The 17,698-nt window shown below is 36.0% G+C and overlaps 2 pseudogenes; both read right to left on the bottom strand.

Annotated features, from left to right (window-relative positions):
• Positions 1 to 6,662: 6,662 nt before the first annotated feature.
• LOC149834875 (pentatricopeptide repeat-containing protein DWY1, chloroplastic pseudogene) lies at positions 6,663 to 7,253 on the bottom strand (annotated as a pseudogene).
• A 178-nt stretch (positions 7,254 to 7,431) lies between these two features.
• LOC149834876 (pentatricopeptide repeat-containing protein At5g65570 pseudogene) lies at positions 7,432 to 14,203 on the bottom strand (annotated as a pseudogene).
• Positions 14,204 to 17,698: the final 3,495 nt, after the last annotated feature.

Consider the following 17,698-nt stretch of genomic DNA (forward strand, 5'->3'; position numbering starts at 1 on the left):
CATTCTCAATCTTCATTATAGTTTGGTATCCTTCATAACGTTTATATAGATGGGAATGTCAGATCATTTCATTAAGTCTCATGAAATCCAATGACGAGATTTTTTGTCTGACGATCTTTACACATTGCTAACTTACACAACACATAAATTTAACTGCATCATTATATGTTACAACCGTCTCCCCAAGTATATAATATTACAAATTATCCCATTCGTTAAACAATCACCAACATTACAAATTGTCGCAATATTTGGCTTCATAAGTAAACATTTTTGTAAGATTTAGCAAATTTAAGTACAAATCTAGGTAACTTCATAAATACACATCGCTACTGTTTTAAATATATAAATCGTTGTTGCTTCAAACTTACAAATCACTGTAGAAATCACAACCTTCATAAGTACACATCGTTGTAACGTTTGGACTTCATACATAAACATTATTGTACGATTTATCAAACTTAAGTACAAATCATGGTAATTTCATTGAATCGTTATTGCTTCAAACGTACAAATCATTGCTGCTTCATAAGAACAAATCATGTTAATTGTTTTTCGATGCCCAGAAGGTGGATAGGTACAAATCGATTTATTTCAGTATGAAAATAGGTGTTATTTAACATGAATAGTAAAACCAGTTGTAAGATTTACCATTCAGATTTACAAATTGATTTGTTTGCATAACGAAACCTTACACGAAACTCACCGAAATGATACAAGTTTTGGTAATCCAACAGTGGAGGAGAAACACCTAGAAGGTAGACGTAGCCGATGGTGGCAATGACGGTGTCACTGCGCAGATGATGACAAAGGATGCTTCGACGACAGTAGATGAAGGCAAAGGTTGCTCTAGCGGCAGCAAACGATGGAAAAGGGTGCTCCGACGGCAGCAAATGACGACAAAGGGTGCTCTGTTGGAAGCAGACGGTGGAAAAGGAGGGTCCGGTGGGAGCAGACGACGACAAAGGAAGCTCCTATTACAGCAGATGGTGCAAAAGTTTACTGCTTAGGGCGAAAACGAAACATTTGGACTTTGAAGAGTTAACATCATTCTTGAACCGACGTTTCACTTTTCTAGATGGAGGATCTCGAACCGTCATTTCACTTTTCTAGATGGGGGACATTTTTATTTTTTTCTCGAACCATCGTTTCTTGGCGAGAATGGCGGGAAAAGGTACTTAAGTCTTTGTAACCCCACCAGACTCTGATGCTATGTGATGCCGACACACACAGGGATACAAGCCCCGCAAGCTTATATACATGGCACTCATTCGGACCCCCGAATACGCACTGTAGCAAACAGTGCGTCTTCGGGGAGAGGGGATATATAACCTGCTTCAAAATCAAATAGAATCAGACCATTTTTTAATCGAACAGTCCCAAAAATTAATCTTATTTTTTTATAAATATATTTTCTTAAATCCATTTAAGTGAATGAATTCACAATAAGATCAACCCTATTCGGGCTAATTCTGCCCATTTGGCCAAACATTGGCTGATTCTCAAAGGTGGCCAAACCTACTTTCAGCAAATGGCCGATTCAATTGATTTTGACAACATTGACTACTATTATTACTATATCGATGGTTCTAATTCCCATACATCCATCCTCTCTCTCTCCCTATATATATATATATATATATTTATATATTTATAGAGAGAGAGTCCAATACAAATCAGACACACATATGATTATGGCAATTTTTTTTGCATTTTTCACTTTTCAGCAGCAGTCAGGAACCACTGCTAAAGAGTTTTTTTTTTTTTGAAAAAAAAAATGGTTTCGCTGTGCGCAGCCTCACATCCAAGCTCGTCCGACGCCACTGGTGTATGCTATTTACTATATATATATATATATATATATATATATATATATATATATATATATATATATATATATATATATATATATATATATAATGAGAATTGTGTTCCCCTCTTTTTTTGTTAGGTCACTTTAGGACCCTTTAAAAATCATAGTTTTAGGTGTTTTATGAGTGTTAGATGTGTTTATCATTGTTTATTCATTAGAAAACATATTTATGAATAAACATCATAAAAAACTTTATGTGCAAATTTGTATTTTAAAGAGGTAAAAAAATCAATGGTTGATATTGTACAAAAATTTGATGATAAAGTATTCAAAATTTTACATAAAATCAATTTGAAACAAAGCCTGATTCTTAATAAATAAGCAATGATAAATACATCTAATGATTCAGATCTAGCATAAAACACTAGCATGATGTAAATGAAAAAAGGGCAGCACAAAAATATATGGTGATTTTGTACCATGATACCTTATGGTGATACAATCTTTTCTTTGCATGAATCTAACCACCAAATTATAGATCTAGCCATGCAGATGTGTTTACCATGTTTATTTACAAAGTTAGAAGGTTTTATCAAATATATATATATATGATAAAAACTGAACTGAAAGTATTAAGCCCTCTTTTTTTGTTCTACCCATTAAGCCCCATAGTTTGAAGTGTTTTATGATATATCTGAACCGTTAGATATGTTTAGCATGCTCTATTTAGTGGGAATAGACTCTTGGATCATGTTTTTTTGGAAAAAAATGTATTTTTATGATCTAGAAAAAATCGATGTCTTCATAGCCGTTGATTTTTTATCACCAAAAAAACACAGGTCAGATTCTGGTGATCCAAAAGTCGTTTCCCACTCAACAAAACCTATTGATCACATCTACAGTGATAGATGTGAGAAAAAATACCAACAATTTGAAGGGGCCTAACGGGGCTTTTTCAGTGCATCATATATATATATATATATATATATATATATATATATATATATATATATATATATATATATATATATATATATATATATATATTGGTTAATATTGGCTACTAAGGTATGAAACTAATTTGCTAGAAACATAGGTGAAAATTGTATTGACTCAATCTAACCACATAGATATGTTCAGCCTAGTTTGTTTGCTAAGGATCAAGCCTTGGTTCATGCATTTCGATGTAAAAATGTGACCTTTTGAGTTATGAAATGTTGGCACATTGTGGGCTGTTGATTTGTGAACCTTTTAAAAACCTAATTACTTGTCATAATCACATAATTCAAAACAAGTTTATTATTAAACAAATCATGTAGAGCATATCCATAACATTTGATCTACAAAAAATTAAAATTATTTTAAAAGTGATTTCTACTCACTAGTTGTACCTTCATTAGTAGCCAACATTAATATTAACCATACAAACCATGTAGATCACATCCATAACATTTGATTTACAAAAAAAATATTTTTTTTTTAAGAAAAAAGTGATTTCCAATCATTATTTTTGTAACTTCATTAGTAGCCAATATTAATATTAACTCTCTCTCTCTCTCTCTCTCTCTATATATATATATATATATATATATATATATATATGGGTACATGCTAAACCCATTTGGTGCTAAACCGCATGCTAAATGGGTTTTTCGAGCTTCTCCTATGCTTTTTATGCGGTTCCGGCCCCATAAATGTGTTGGACTTAGTCGATTTACTAAGAATCCACACCTGAATCATGTGTTTTCGATGAAAAGAATGATCTTTGGTGCCTCAAAAATTTACAAAGATTTTGGACCGTTGATTTTTCGAACTTTATAAAAACCCACCCATGTGTTGGAATCAAACGCTTCAAGAGCTGATCCCAGAATTTAAAAATAAAATGAAAAAAAACTGAAAACCCCATTTAGCACACATTTTAGCACGGACTCATTACTCTCTCTATATATATATAGTAGGTGATAGCTGCCTACTGCCATCCTAAGGGTTTTTTCATGTTTTTCTTAATTCTGACTGCAAAGATGTTTTTTGCACACCTGATTTTATAGGAATCGACACTTGAATCATCTGATTCCGATATACATGTAGGTTTTTATAAGGTTTAAAAATCAATGGTCCAAGATTTTCATAAATACTCAAAGCTTAAAAAATCCTATTTTTTATCGAAAAAACATGATCCAAGTGTTGTTTCCTAACAAATCGACCATGCTGAACATATCAGCAAGGTTAGCTTTGTAAAAAACAACCCGAAAACACCCGTTTACTTTCGGTAGGCTGGTGGTAGGCAGTTGAGAGAGAGAGTCCTATGAACTAGCATTCATGCATACTGAAAATTGGACCAAAATCCACTATCTAAATCAGGTGGGGCTCGTTCAGCTTGTGCAAGAAGCACAGCTAAAGACCTTTAGAAGCGCCATTAAAAACTGTTTTTGCATTATTTCGTGTAATCCAACGCTCCATGTTGGTCTGTGTGGTCTCGCACCAAAGCCTGGTTTTCACCTTTAAATCTTCTTATACATATACACACACAACCCATAACACTTGTCACCATACGTGTGGATCCAACATATCAGTTTCATGACTCACAAAAACACCCATGCACTCGCATACGTATAGGATACATGCATGCATGGACATAGGTAAATATGCACATGTATGCACACACTAATACTCTCATGCACATGCATGCAAGCAAGCACCACCAAGGTGCCACTTTCAGTACGTTTCAGTTGCAACTTTGTTCACTCACAGTACACGCAAGATAAAGTTTGCCTACATTAACACCACCGAAGTTGAAAAGAGAGCAGTACCAAGTGAATTCAACTCATGCTATTATCTTATGTTGACAGATTATGGCATGGCTTGTTGCATGAGACAGAATTCATTCATTTGAAAGAAGGGGAAGGTTTTAGTGACACTCATGGATTGCATTTTCTGTGTTGCCTTCTGCTTCCTTCTATTGCCTATGCATCAGCATGGATTTTTTTCCAATTATGAATTGTGAAGATTTAGCACAAGAACCAGTGGACTTTTTTTGTCTGTTCATGCATTGATGAACTTCAGAAATGTGTCAGCACACGCATACACACATGCACAAATAATCACATATATGCACACAAATGTAATAATTCGTGAACATCAATATAATGTCAACACTTTCATTCTTATTCAGTATCATGTCCCAGACCTTCAAGGACCAGTGTTGACTTCCAACATAAAAAAGAAAAGTTCCCAATTGTTGCAGAACAAAGCCACAACCTAAGTCACAGGGACTCGGCAAAGCAGGTGCCGCGCCTGCGTCGATGAGACGCGGGTGCACGTGCGGGTGCGGCACCGGGTGCGGTCAACACGACTCTGGGTGCGGTCAATGCACCCAAGGTTATTTAGGTCCAATTTTTAGACTATTTTTTTTTTGCCCGATGAAAAGCGAGTGAGAGAAGGAGGATTAGGGCAAAATCCTCGTGAAGCCTGAAGCCGATGCCGATGCCGACGATCTCCGACTCCTTCTGGCCGCTCCTCCTCAGTTCTCAGGTATGTCTCCTTCTGACTTGCTCTCTCTCTCTCTCTCTCACGGTCTCTCTTCTCTCTGTCACTCTCACTGTCCCTCTCATAGTCTCTCTTCTCTCCGTCACTCTCACTGTCTCTCGCTCTTCGTCACTATCACTGTCTCCCTTCTCTCTGATTGTATTATATGTGGGTCATTAGCATCTAGGGTTTTTAACTTTTTATTTATAGGCTTTTTGGACATTTCGAAATTTTTTCAATAATATTATTTGGGGGTTTTGGGCATTCCTAAATTTTTTCAATAATGTTATTTGGGGGGGTTGGGCATTCCGAAATTTTTCGATGAATTGATGATGCTATAGAGGTATATAGTTAATGAAATTTGTATTTATTTTTTGGGGATCTTTGACTATTTGATTTTGGGGCTTTTGATTCTATGGTAAAATGGATTTTGTGGAGCTTCTTGATTTTTTATTTCATTTACAATCTATTTTATTAGTTGCTTATGCTTGATGACTTAAGGTCAAATGTTACTTTCATCTTTTTTGAAAAGTCATTCTATCAACCATTGCTTAAAATGTGTTGCTATGTTATGGGCATGTAATGGGTTTAATTTATTTGTTTTGGGATTGATTCATTATCTAAATTCAGTTCATAGGATTATAAGATCTACCAAGTTACAGAAGTTATTGATTTTTCAATATTTTAAGGTGCAGTTGCTCACTTTCCTGTTTCAAGAAACACAAGGTATTCTCTTCGTTCAAGTTCTTTTGCTGGTTGCTCTTCGTACAGGTGTATGCTTATATGTGTTTGTACTCGATTTTAGTTTCTGTTGCATGGTCATAATTTTGCTGCAGTTCGTTTCATAACTCATTTAATGACACATGCTGCGGAAGGTTTAATGTTAGAAATATGAAGTTACATTGAATCACTCAAGCATGTATATGCTCATATAACCTGGTTAATGTACCCCTGTTTTGACCAGTCCAAGACATATAGTTGACTAAGAAAATGGTCTATCTGACTATGCCATGACTATGCCAACCTTGAAACTGGCAAGGTTTCTCTTATATATATATAATTTTTTTTTTACATTTTTGCCCATGCCGCACCCCCCCCACCCTAGGTTTTTGAAAGTGCCGCACCCCCGCACCCATGTGACATAGGCCACAACTTATACAGCATTGTTGTTCATATGGATCTACTCTCAGAAGGCTGATCCTCAGACATGTTAACAGCCTTTGGATGAACCAACAATCACTTTTTTGTTTTGCATTTATGTTCATAAATAAGCTAATAATAATGTAACAATGACGGTAGTTAGAAATACATTCAACACTTTCTGTCAAAGAAATTCAACACTAACTGGTTTCACCTTAGCAACATCTATTAATGCAGAACAGAAAATGAAGGACAAACTGCATCAACACAGAATGGCATCCAAATCAAACTAGCATGGCAACCACCACACAAATTATGCATTCTCCTTTTTGCCTAAGAGGTATTCTGCTCACAGTTATAGTAGATCGCAATAATCTCTACCTGATTTAAGTATTTAGGTTAAATTATGATAGAGCTTACCAATAGTCCCCACAGGAACAGATTCCATCATTGAAATAATGGAATCTCTTAGCATCTCTAGCAATGATTCTCTTTGTACAATTCTAGAAATGAATTTGATCCACTTATGACAATCCCCACAAACTCTGAGATTCTTGAATATCCGTATGGGAATCCCATGTGGTGTGGAAAGCAACCCAAAAGAAATTGCTAATTTCTCACTGTGATAAGACAAAGATCTCTCTTTCATCTCCTTATCCAAGTCCTGCAATACAAAACTGGTATCAGGGACGTAGCCCAAGTCCATTCTCAAAATCAGATCCTCCACTGCAGCATAAATCTCCTTGTTTCTTTGGTGTGATCTGTCCCCAGCCATGAATACATGTATGTTGTGATTAACCTCAATCTAGCTCAGTACAGGGTCCTTCTTCAGACCGATGTTTCTCATCTTACTTTTGATCTTTGCAACCTCGCTCCAGTTGCGAACATAAGCATAAATATTTGACAATAAGATGTGGGTTCGGTCATCTTCCTTTTCCAGTTCAAGTACAGACTCAGCCACTCTTCTCACCATGAATTTTGCATGCACTTAGCAATGTCCGCCAAATCACAGCATCTGGAGGCATCATGATGTGTATCAACTTCTCAGCTTCTTCCAGTTTCCCAGCTCGTCCGAGAAGATCAACCATGCAGCCATAGTGATCCCTTGACAGCTCAATGCCAAGGCTGGAGATCAAATAAACTACTCTGCGTCCTTCTTCTAGCATTCCTGCATTGCTGCAGGCAGACAGAAGACTTGCAAAGGTGGCAGAATTTGGCAGTATACCCAACTGCTGCATTTCCAAAAAGAGCAGGAGAGCTTCCTGACCACGACCACTCTGTGCATAGCCTGAAATCATTGCATTCACCAAAACATTTCTTTCCAGCAAGCAATTATCAAGCACCAAGTGTGCAATTTCCATGCATCCACACTTCCCATACATATTAATGAGTGCTGCAACTGTAATAAAGTATGCTAAAATATAACCCAAGCATGCAAAAGCATTAACCAAGTTCAATAATGGATATGCACGATGGCACAAGGAGAATACAAATAAGAAGTCCACAATGGGACAATACAAAAGCCTAAAAAGGTAACACAAACAAGTAAAAAATAGAAATCTTTATTAAAGAGAGCTTGAGAACGTGAGAAATACAAGGGAGAAGAACTCTATTTATACACAAAATATGAGAGAGTGAAATACCATTGGGGGCTCCGACATAGAGCCGTTGGGAGCTCCCAACAGTCATATTTATAACTGTTGGGGGTCCCAACGACTCTATGGTGGGACCCCCAACGTAATTAAAAAAGAAAAAAGAAAAAAAAAGTTACATTTAATTAAAACAAAAAAGATCTAACTTAGTAAAATAGTTGTTTCTAGAAACAACTATATGAAAAGACAAAAATACCCTTATTAGGTAATCTAGGCAAGATTATATATATATATATATATATATATATATATATATATATATATATATATATATATATATGCACGTACATATATTTTAACACTCCCCCTCAAACTTTACGGGAAGATAACCGAAAGTTTGTTAAGGAGAAAAATAAAATGAGGAGCAGGAAGAGCTTTGGTGAAGAAATCCACCAATTGGTACTCTGATGTGACATATGGCAAAGTAATAGTTCATCTCAGATATTCGTCACGTACATAGTGACAGTCCATATGCTTAGTATGCTCATAGAAGGTGTGGTTGCTTGCGATGTAAATTACGCTTTTATTGTCGCAACACATTTTCAAAGGTGTAGAGATGACTATGCCCATATCACTTAGAAGACTACGAAGCCACACAAGCTCCATGGTCGTAGTGGTCATTACACGATATTCGCCTTCAGTTGAGGATAGAGATACTTTGTGTTGCTTTTTGCATCTCCGTGAAATCATAGTCACCTAAAAATACATAGAAACCTGTAGTTGAGACTCTATCATTGGGATTTTCACCCCAATCAAATGAAGAGAACGAGGAAAGAAAAACCCTTTTGGTTATAGTATTCTTGATATATTTGATAATTCTTAAGATAACACTCATGTGCACAGTGGTAGGAGCATATTGAAACTGACTGACTAAATAAACTATGTGAGCTATGTTTGGCCGAGTGATGGGTAAGTATGTGAGTGATCCAGCAAGTTGGCGGTAAGGAATAGGATCTTCGAGTAGAGTCTCATCTTTCAACCTCAATTTGACATTAATGACTTCAGGAGTTTCTATATTCTTATCATCTAAAATACCGGACTTAGTACAAATGTCAGCAACAAGTTTCATTTGAGAAAGAATGTACCCTCTAGGAGAGAGTACACAACTTCAATACCTAAGAAGTATCTTAAGAATCCTAAATCAGACATGTCAATTTTTTTTTTTAAATATTCTTAATGTCATTGATTCATTGCTTATCACTTCTAATGATAATCATATCATCTACATAAAGTAGAAGAATAACAACCATAGAACATGTACTTTTCACAAAAAGGGCAGTGTAGTGTCAGTATAACAAAAATGGAAACCTAGATGAGTTATCGCCTATGTCACACGGACTCGGCTCCAAGGTCGCCGCACCCGCGTCGACACGCACCGACACGGGTGCGGCTCGGACTCGGTCAACCCGACCTTGGGTGTGGTCAACGCACCCAGGGTCATTTTGGTCCATTTTTTGGAAAAAAAAAATTTTGAATTTTTTTTTTTTAAATTTTCAGGGCTACAGCTGTAAGGAAAAAAACCCATCACAACTAAAAAACCTGTACACTTTCAAGTTTTAAGTACAGAATGGGCACAACTCAAGTTTTTGTGGTTTTTTCGTGTACAAAGAAAGTGAATTATTACAGTGTACGAAGAAAGTGCCCAAAAGTGAATTATTCTTGTATGAAGAAAGTGTACAGAATGCCTTCACAACTCATCACCTGTCCCCTAATGGGCACAACTTTGACTGAGTCTTATATATATATATATATATATATATATATATATATATTTTTTTTTTTTTTTAATATATATATAGCCGAGTCCCCGTGTCCAAAATTTTTGAAATTGCGCCGCACCTGTGTCGCACCCGCACCCGCACCCATGTGACATAGGTTATCGCATTACTAAATTTATCATGTCAAGCTTTTGGAGCTTGTAATTTTTCCTTTCCCAATGCAAACCTCCCGCAGAGGATCCATGTAAACTTCTTCACTTAATTCATCATTTAAAGACATTTTTCACATCTAGTTGATAAATGGGTTATTGTTTAATAGATGCAACGGTTATGAGGGTCCTAACACTAGTCATCCTGACAACTGGGGCAAATGTTTCTTCGTAGTCAATACCATACTTTTGAGAGTATCCCTTAGTCACTAGTCTAGCTTTGTATCATTCTAAAGACCCATCACTCTTGGTTTTAACTTTGAAACCCCATCTACATCCTATAGATTTATTTCCTATGGATAATGAAGTATCTCCCAAGTTTTAGCTTTTTCAAGAGCACTAAGTTCTAAATTCATAGCTTCAACTCATTTCAGAAGATTTTTTGCTTCATTATAATGAGATGGTTCATGAAATGAATGTAATGCAATTAAACATGACCTATATTTTGGTGTTAATATGTCACAGGATATAAATATATTTGGTGGATTGGAAATACGATTGGATCTCCTAAGAGAGGTTTCCTCTAAGTTTGAATTTTGTGAATATTTTCCTAAAGCATTTAGAGGATTTCTTTGATTACGCCAGGTATAAGTTTGCATAGGTCTATCTACAATATCATCATTTATATGTATTTCTTCTTCCATATTTTCATTACCATTTTCATTGACATTTAGGGGATTATCCCCTCCGTTATCCAAGGAATTATCATAAGAGTTCAACTCTTCTTGTGGTAAAAGATCAAATAAAAAAGTATATTCAACTTCATTGTTGTCTTTTGTCTTCTCAAAACCATTTTTATTTTCTAAAAATGTTACATCCTTAGAAACATATATTTTGTTGTTTTGGGGATCAAAACATCTATATCCTTTTTTGTTTTCTCTATAACCTAAGAATACACATTCAATAGCTTTTTTAGACAATTTATTTCTTTTATAAAAAAGCACAAAGCACTTACAACCAAAGATTCTTAAACTATTGAAGTCGGGTGTTCTTTCTAATAATTTTTAATAGGGGGATATGTTTTATAAGGACGATGAAATCATTCTATTTATTAAATAGGTTGATGTTAGAGTGATCTCGACCCAAACACTTTTTGGAATGTCTTCAGAAATAAGCAGTGTCCTAGTGGTTTCCAAGATGTGTCTATTTTTACTTTCGACTAATCCATTTTGTTGGAGAGTTCTAGGACATGATTTTTTATGCTAAATAATTTTGAAACTCATTTGATAAATATTCACCACACGAATCAGATCTAAGGATAGATATGTTGCTTGAAATTTGATTTTTAACAATCATATGAAATTTTTTAAAGAATAAGAAGACATCAGATTTGAAATTGAGAAAGTATATTTATACATATCTAGTGAAATCATCAATAAACGTTACAAAATATGAGTATCCGCCTTTTGATATGATGAGAAAAGGTCCCCAAACATCCGAATACACTAATTCAAAAGGTCTCTTATAAATGAAAGTTCTATTTGGAAAGGGAGTGGATTTCATTTTTCCAAAGATACAATCCTTAGAAGCAAAATTTTTCTCATTACAATTTTTTTTTTCAAAGGGAAAAAAATACATCTTAAAAAAACTTGGATGTTCAAGTTTTTTATGCCAAGTTTCAATATTTTTATCTTAGATAAAATTACAAAAAGAGTTGGTAGAAAGATTTAAATAGTTCATGTAGTAGAGATCTCCCTTCCTATGGCCTTGCCTAATCAGCTTCCTGGACTGAAGATCCTACACGGAGCAACCCTTAGATGAGAAGGAGATTCCACATCTATGATAAAAAATTTGAAAAACAGAAAGAAGATTTAGTTGTGGAACAACTCTAATATTTGGCACAAAAAAGTTTTTAGAATAATTTAAAGTTTCAACACTTTTAATTTGTAAAGATGTTCCATTGGCAATTGAAACATAAGAGGTTTTTTAATTAGTGCATAATTCAGATAAACCATTCTCAAGAGGTGTCATATGAAAAGAAGCCTCTGAATCAAGGAACCAAGAAGACATACCTGGAAGTGAAGAAGAGGCAACGACGACACCCGATGTGGATGAAGATTTGAGTAGAATTCGAAGTGCCTTTGATAATTGAACTAGCAAAAAAGAATCATTTTATTTGATTGGTTCTTCCTTCCTTGATGTAGTTTCTTCGATGGAAGCAACTTTGTTCTTTGGGGTTTCATATAACTTGGGACAATTAGGCCTTATGTGTCCTGGTTTATGGTAACGATGGCAAATGGCTTTCCTATAGCCTCCATTATAGTTATTTTGCCTCTCAAAGTGTGGAGGTTTATAAGTTTTAACATGATTGCTGGGCTTGAACACGATTAATACTTCATCTCCCGCCTTTATCATGCCAAGACGAGTTTTCTCTTGGTATATTTTGGCAACGACATCCTTTAAGGGAAGAGGCTTAGATCTATGAAGGAGAGATGATCTAACTTCATATTCAGGCCTAAGCCAGTGTAAAAATTAAAAAAAGTGTTCTTTTTTAATTTGCTCTCTTCTAAGTTCAACATCTTCACTAGCAACCCATTTGGGTTCAAGAAGAGATAATTTATCCCAGAAGGGACAAAGGGTGCTAAAATAATTACGGACACTCATGTCCCCTTGCTTAATGGTACAAATTTTTTCTTGAAGAAAAAATTGTCTCGCAAGGTCTTTTTGAGTATACATACCTTTCATAAAAAACTATATCTCGTTTGCTTTGTGGAATTTAAATATGTTAGCACATATCTTGAGCTCCACATTGTTCATAAAACATGCAAGGATTTTGGAATGTTTAGTTTCCCAATCATCTATCTTGGATTGGTGATCTTTAATAGCTTTGGTGCGAGCATTTTATTCTAGAGCATTTTCTTGTCCTCCTTCCATTTTTGGTAATTTTGAGTTGTGGTTTCAGAATGGAGCCCATAACGTATCCCCAAAGCTTCCTACCTTTGAGGTTGTTCTTCATGGAGGATGCCCACATCATATAGTTTGTGCCATTTAACTTGAAGGAAAGATCAATCGTATGCTCATTCTCCATAGTAACTTAGAGAGAGGATGAGCAAACAAGTATGGAAGAGATTCTCGAATCACAAACTATCAATAGATATATTTAACAAAATCAAGAGCACAACCTTGCTTTGATACCATGTAATGAAGTATGCACATAATCTAGAAACAACTATGTGAAAAGACAAAAATACCCCTATTAGGTAATCTAGACAATATATATATATATATATATATATATATATATATATATATATATATATATATATATATATATGTATGTATGTATGTATGTATGTATGTATGTATGTATATTTTAACAGCAGCCCCAAACAAAGCCTGTTTTCAGGATAAGCACATGGATCTGCTTACCTTCTACAAAAAGAGGCACACTGGCACATGCTCCATGCTCTAAGTGCTACTGAAAATGTAAATGGATTTGGCTTCATTGAGAACGATATCATCTTGCAAAAGATGGATAGGGCAGCCTCTTCCCTACCATTCTGAACCAGTCCAGTGGTCATAGCAGTCCATGATACCACATTTGCAGCAGCCATCCTGTCAAAAACCTTGAAAGAGTCCTCCACACTCCCACATTTTGTACATACTCAATAGAGAATGATGAGCAGAATCATCTGATTCAAGTCCTTCTTTGATGATAACTGCATGGATCTACATTCCTTCCCTCAATGCCAATAAGTTTCCACATGCAATCAGGACGCTAGCAAGTGTATACTCATTTGGCTTCATTCCAACATTAACCATTTCACCAAAGACCTTTAATGCTTCCCCATCCTTCTCGTTCTGCACATACCCCACAACCAGGGCAGTCCACAAGACATCTCTCTCCTCCATTCCGCCGAACACACGCCTTGCATCCTCAACCCTCCTGCATTTCACATAGATGTCAATGATTGTACTACCCACAAACACATCGCCTTCAGACCGGACATAATCATCAGTGCATGAGCTACCCTCCCTCCCAGATCACAACCCAGGTCAGTGCAACATGCTTGTGAATGTGAACTCGTCAGCGACCACATTGTGGCAGCGCATCATTGCGAACATTCTAAGCACCTCTATGAAACACCCCTGTTGGGCGTAGGCCGAAATCATGGCGTTCCAAGCAACCACGTGTCGTTGAGGCATTTTGTCGAACACTTTGCTAGCGTCTCCGATAAGGCTGCATCTCAGGTAAAGGTCGACGAGCTTGTTGCCCAGTTTGAGGTAGGGGAAGACAGAGCAGACTATGTGGGCGTGAACCCACCTACCCCCTTGAACCTATCTCCTCGCTGCGCATTCTCGGAGGAGCAAAGTGTAAGAGTTGGTGTCCCAACAGTGGTGCTTCACTCCCCAACTGTGAACCAATGCTTCCCTGAGATTGACCTCCGCTTGTTGGTGAAAATGACGATTAGACCCCTGCAGATGCGTCCTTCTGCAAGCAGTTATTTTGGTCAGATTGGTGTCTTCATTGTTGAAGATCCTTCTCATACTGGAAGAAAACCACAAAGGTGCATTTTAGTCATAATTGGCAGTTACTCGACCGTTTATTGTTGCTTCACAGTTAGGGTGTCAACCAGTCGGGTTTGGTTCGGACCCAGGTGAAACCAGACTTGGATTAGATTTTCGAATATGGTATCAGGTCCGAACCAGGATTTAATATAAAAAAAACAATTCAGGACCCTATATGAACCATACTCGGACCATACTCGGTAAAACCATATTTTTTATCAGTTTTACATTAAAAAATTGCTGGTCTTAATAGAAACTCGGGTCGGGTTCAGCTCTGATATAAAATTTCACAAACTATACCTGGGTCTATGTATTAATTGGACCTTTGAGTCCGAACCTGAGTCTTAAATAGGGTCTTTTAATCTATTACAATACTCAAACCCTATAGGGTTTAGTTCGGGGTCGGATCCGGGTAAACCAGGCCCGTTGACACCACTATTCACAGTAGCGTCGTAGCTTCCGGATGTTTTTAAATTTTAAAAAGATTAGAGTAATTTACTGATGCAGTCCAGTCTTTTACTTAATATTCTATGTCAGGCAACTCCACTTTTGAAATCCATGATACAGACCCAAGTTTTTCTAACAATGGTCAAATAGGGGCCTTTTCTTGGGCACCCTCAAAACAAACATTTAGAAACTTATAAAAGTGTGAGACCATTTTGCCCTTATCCATTAAAAACTCCCACTAAACCCACCCTTTGGCGTTTATGTGCAGGGCCTACAGTAGACATGCAGGCTCTAGGGCTGGTAAGCGAGTTGAACGACCCGAGCCACCCCAGCTTGGGCTGTTCAGGCTCGGCTCATTAGCTCGTCAACAGTCAAGCTAAGCCCAAGTTCGTTTTGAAAGCTGATCATGAGCTGGCTAATTTTCTATTTTTTTTTAAATATCTTTTAAAACCTGTTATATATATATATAATATAATATATAAAACAAGCCTATACGAGCCGAGCCGAGCCAAGCTTGCCATATTTGTGCTCGGTTCATTTTCCTAAATGAGTTGGCTCATAGTTCAATTTTGGAGCCAAGGGATCTGAACAGCTAGCTGCTCTCTTATTTCTCAGCCCTAGCTGAATCGAGATGTATGCAGCCCTAGTTATGAGCTTATAAACTGAACGGAATTTTGACATAGGTTCGAAATAGATCTGATCCATATTTTAGCTTCAAATTTTGGTAAGATTCCGCACAAAATTTAAAAACATAATCCTAAAAGCATAATCCAAAATTCATGTCATTTAAATAAATACAAAATTGAAACCATAATTCTTACATCATCAATTATATATTTATGCTAATCATGCATTTAAAATTATGCTTAATATTAATTAAAAACACAAAAATACCTAAATTAAATATTTGTCTTGATTAAAAATAAAATAAAAAACTAAATATTATTAAAAAATATAAAAACTCTAAAACCTAGTTAAATATTCATGTTATTTTAAAAATAAATAAAAACATCAATCCTAGCAAATATCATTCATAGTTTTCATATATAAGCGAATTGAAAAAATAACAAAACCTTTAAAATTTTAACTAAAATTAAGCATGTGGATCATGGCTAATATTAATTAAAAATACAAAAACAATTAATTAATATCAATCACATTAAAAACCTAAATGCTAATTGAAAAAACACAAAAAACCCTAAACCTATTTATTGAAATGCAACTATTCAAGACAAGGCAAATAAAAACCCTAAATCCTTGTCCTAACAAACAATATTTTTAATTTCATATTTTGATTAAAAAAGTAAAATAATACTAATTAAAAAATCACCAAAAACCCTAATCATAAAAAAGAGCATGCCAAAAAAAATCGAATGACGGATGGCCGGACTAAGGCACCGGCTTGAGCAGAAATAAGAGAGTGAGAGAGGACTTAGTCATGTTGTATTGCGGCAACGACACGTGCAGTGCATCAAAGGCTGCCTTCAGACCAAGGTCAATGGTCGCAGCCCTTTGAAAGTTCGAGTGAGGTGGACCATGCGCGGTGGCTTGTGATCGATGAGTTTGTCACCTATGCCCTGTAACTATAGGGTTGAGGGGAGCTACGAAGGAGCACATAGAAAATTGTGTGTGAGAGAGAGAGAGGGAGGGTCAGGAGAGTTAAAAGAATAGAGAGAGGGAAGGTTGGGAGAGTCAAAGAATATATATATATATATATATATATATATATATATATATATATATATATATATATATAGAGAGAGAGAGAGAGAGAGAGAGAGAGAGAGGTCGTCACTCAAGTCTGCAATCCCGGACAGGGTGAGCACTGCCCACCCTGACCCATTACCCCTCTTGGGGGTTAGGGTGAGCACAACAAAGTGGCTCTGCCCTTGCTGAAGGTAGTTTCAACGTATAAATAAAAAACAAATCGATAAGGACATTGAAAACTTATTACACCATTACAATTTTTTTGTTTTTTTCATAACCAAGCTTGGGGAATTAAGACACCCTCTCCTTTTACAAATAGCACTAAGCCAACTCAAAGAGGCCAAAGACCTGTCCATTCTACCAGGTGGTTGTGTAATCAACCATACACCAGTTGTAACGCCCCAAAATCTCAACTTGGAAAATCCTTAGATTTTTAGAGTAAATTTTTTTTTTTGAAATATTGCACAAACGGAAAATCATAAGAAAAATTATTGGAAATTTTGATCAAGTTACAGGGTGAACAACAAGAAGAAACATTTCATTACTATGGTTTTACAAAATGAGACAAAAAATGTTGTACATCATTTCATTTACAAAATATCTCCCAAAAACTGGAGATTTCCCCAAAACTAACTGCCAAGATCGCAAAGATCTGAAGTATGGGTTCAAGTCTCCGTCGCACATCGATCGTCATCGCACCACTAACAGTCATCACCTGCATCCCCATAAAACGATATCAGTATTCTTGCGAGTTGGTGAGATACAATCCAAAACATACCATTCTATGAAAAATAAGAGCAACTAGCATGATAACATTTATCAACATAGCTAACCATCTACGGAAGTATAAGTGCCACTATTATAATGAGACGACTTAAAACATCCAGTTACAGAACTATGTAATTCTATCCACAATGAAGCATATGCATCCTAATCAAACTCAAAAAAGGTGCTAAGGCAAGATACTTCAATAACTGA

The sequence above is a fragment of the Nuphar pumila genome, chromosome 6 (genome assembly GCF_984573655.1).
Source record: "Nuphar pumila chromosome 6, dmNupPumi1.hap1.1, whole genome shotgun sequence".
NCBI lineage: Eukaryota > Viridiplantae > Streptophyta > Magnoliopsida > Nymphaeales > Nymphaeaceae > Nuphar > Nuphar pumila.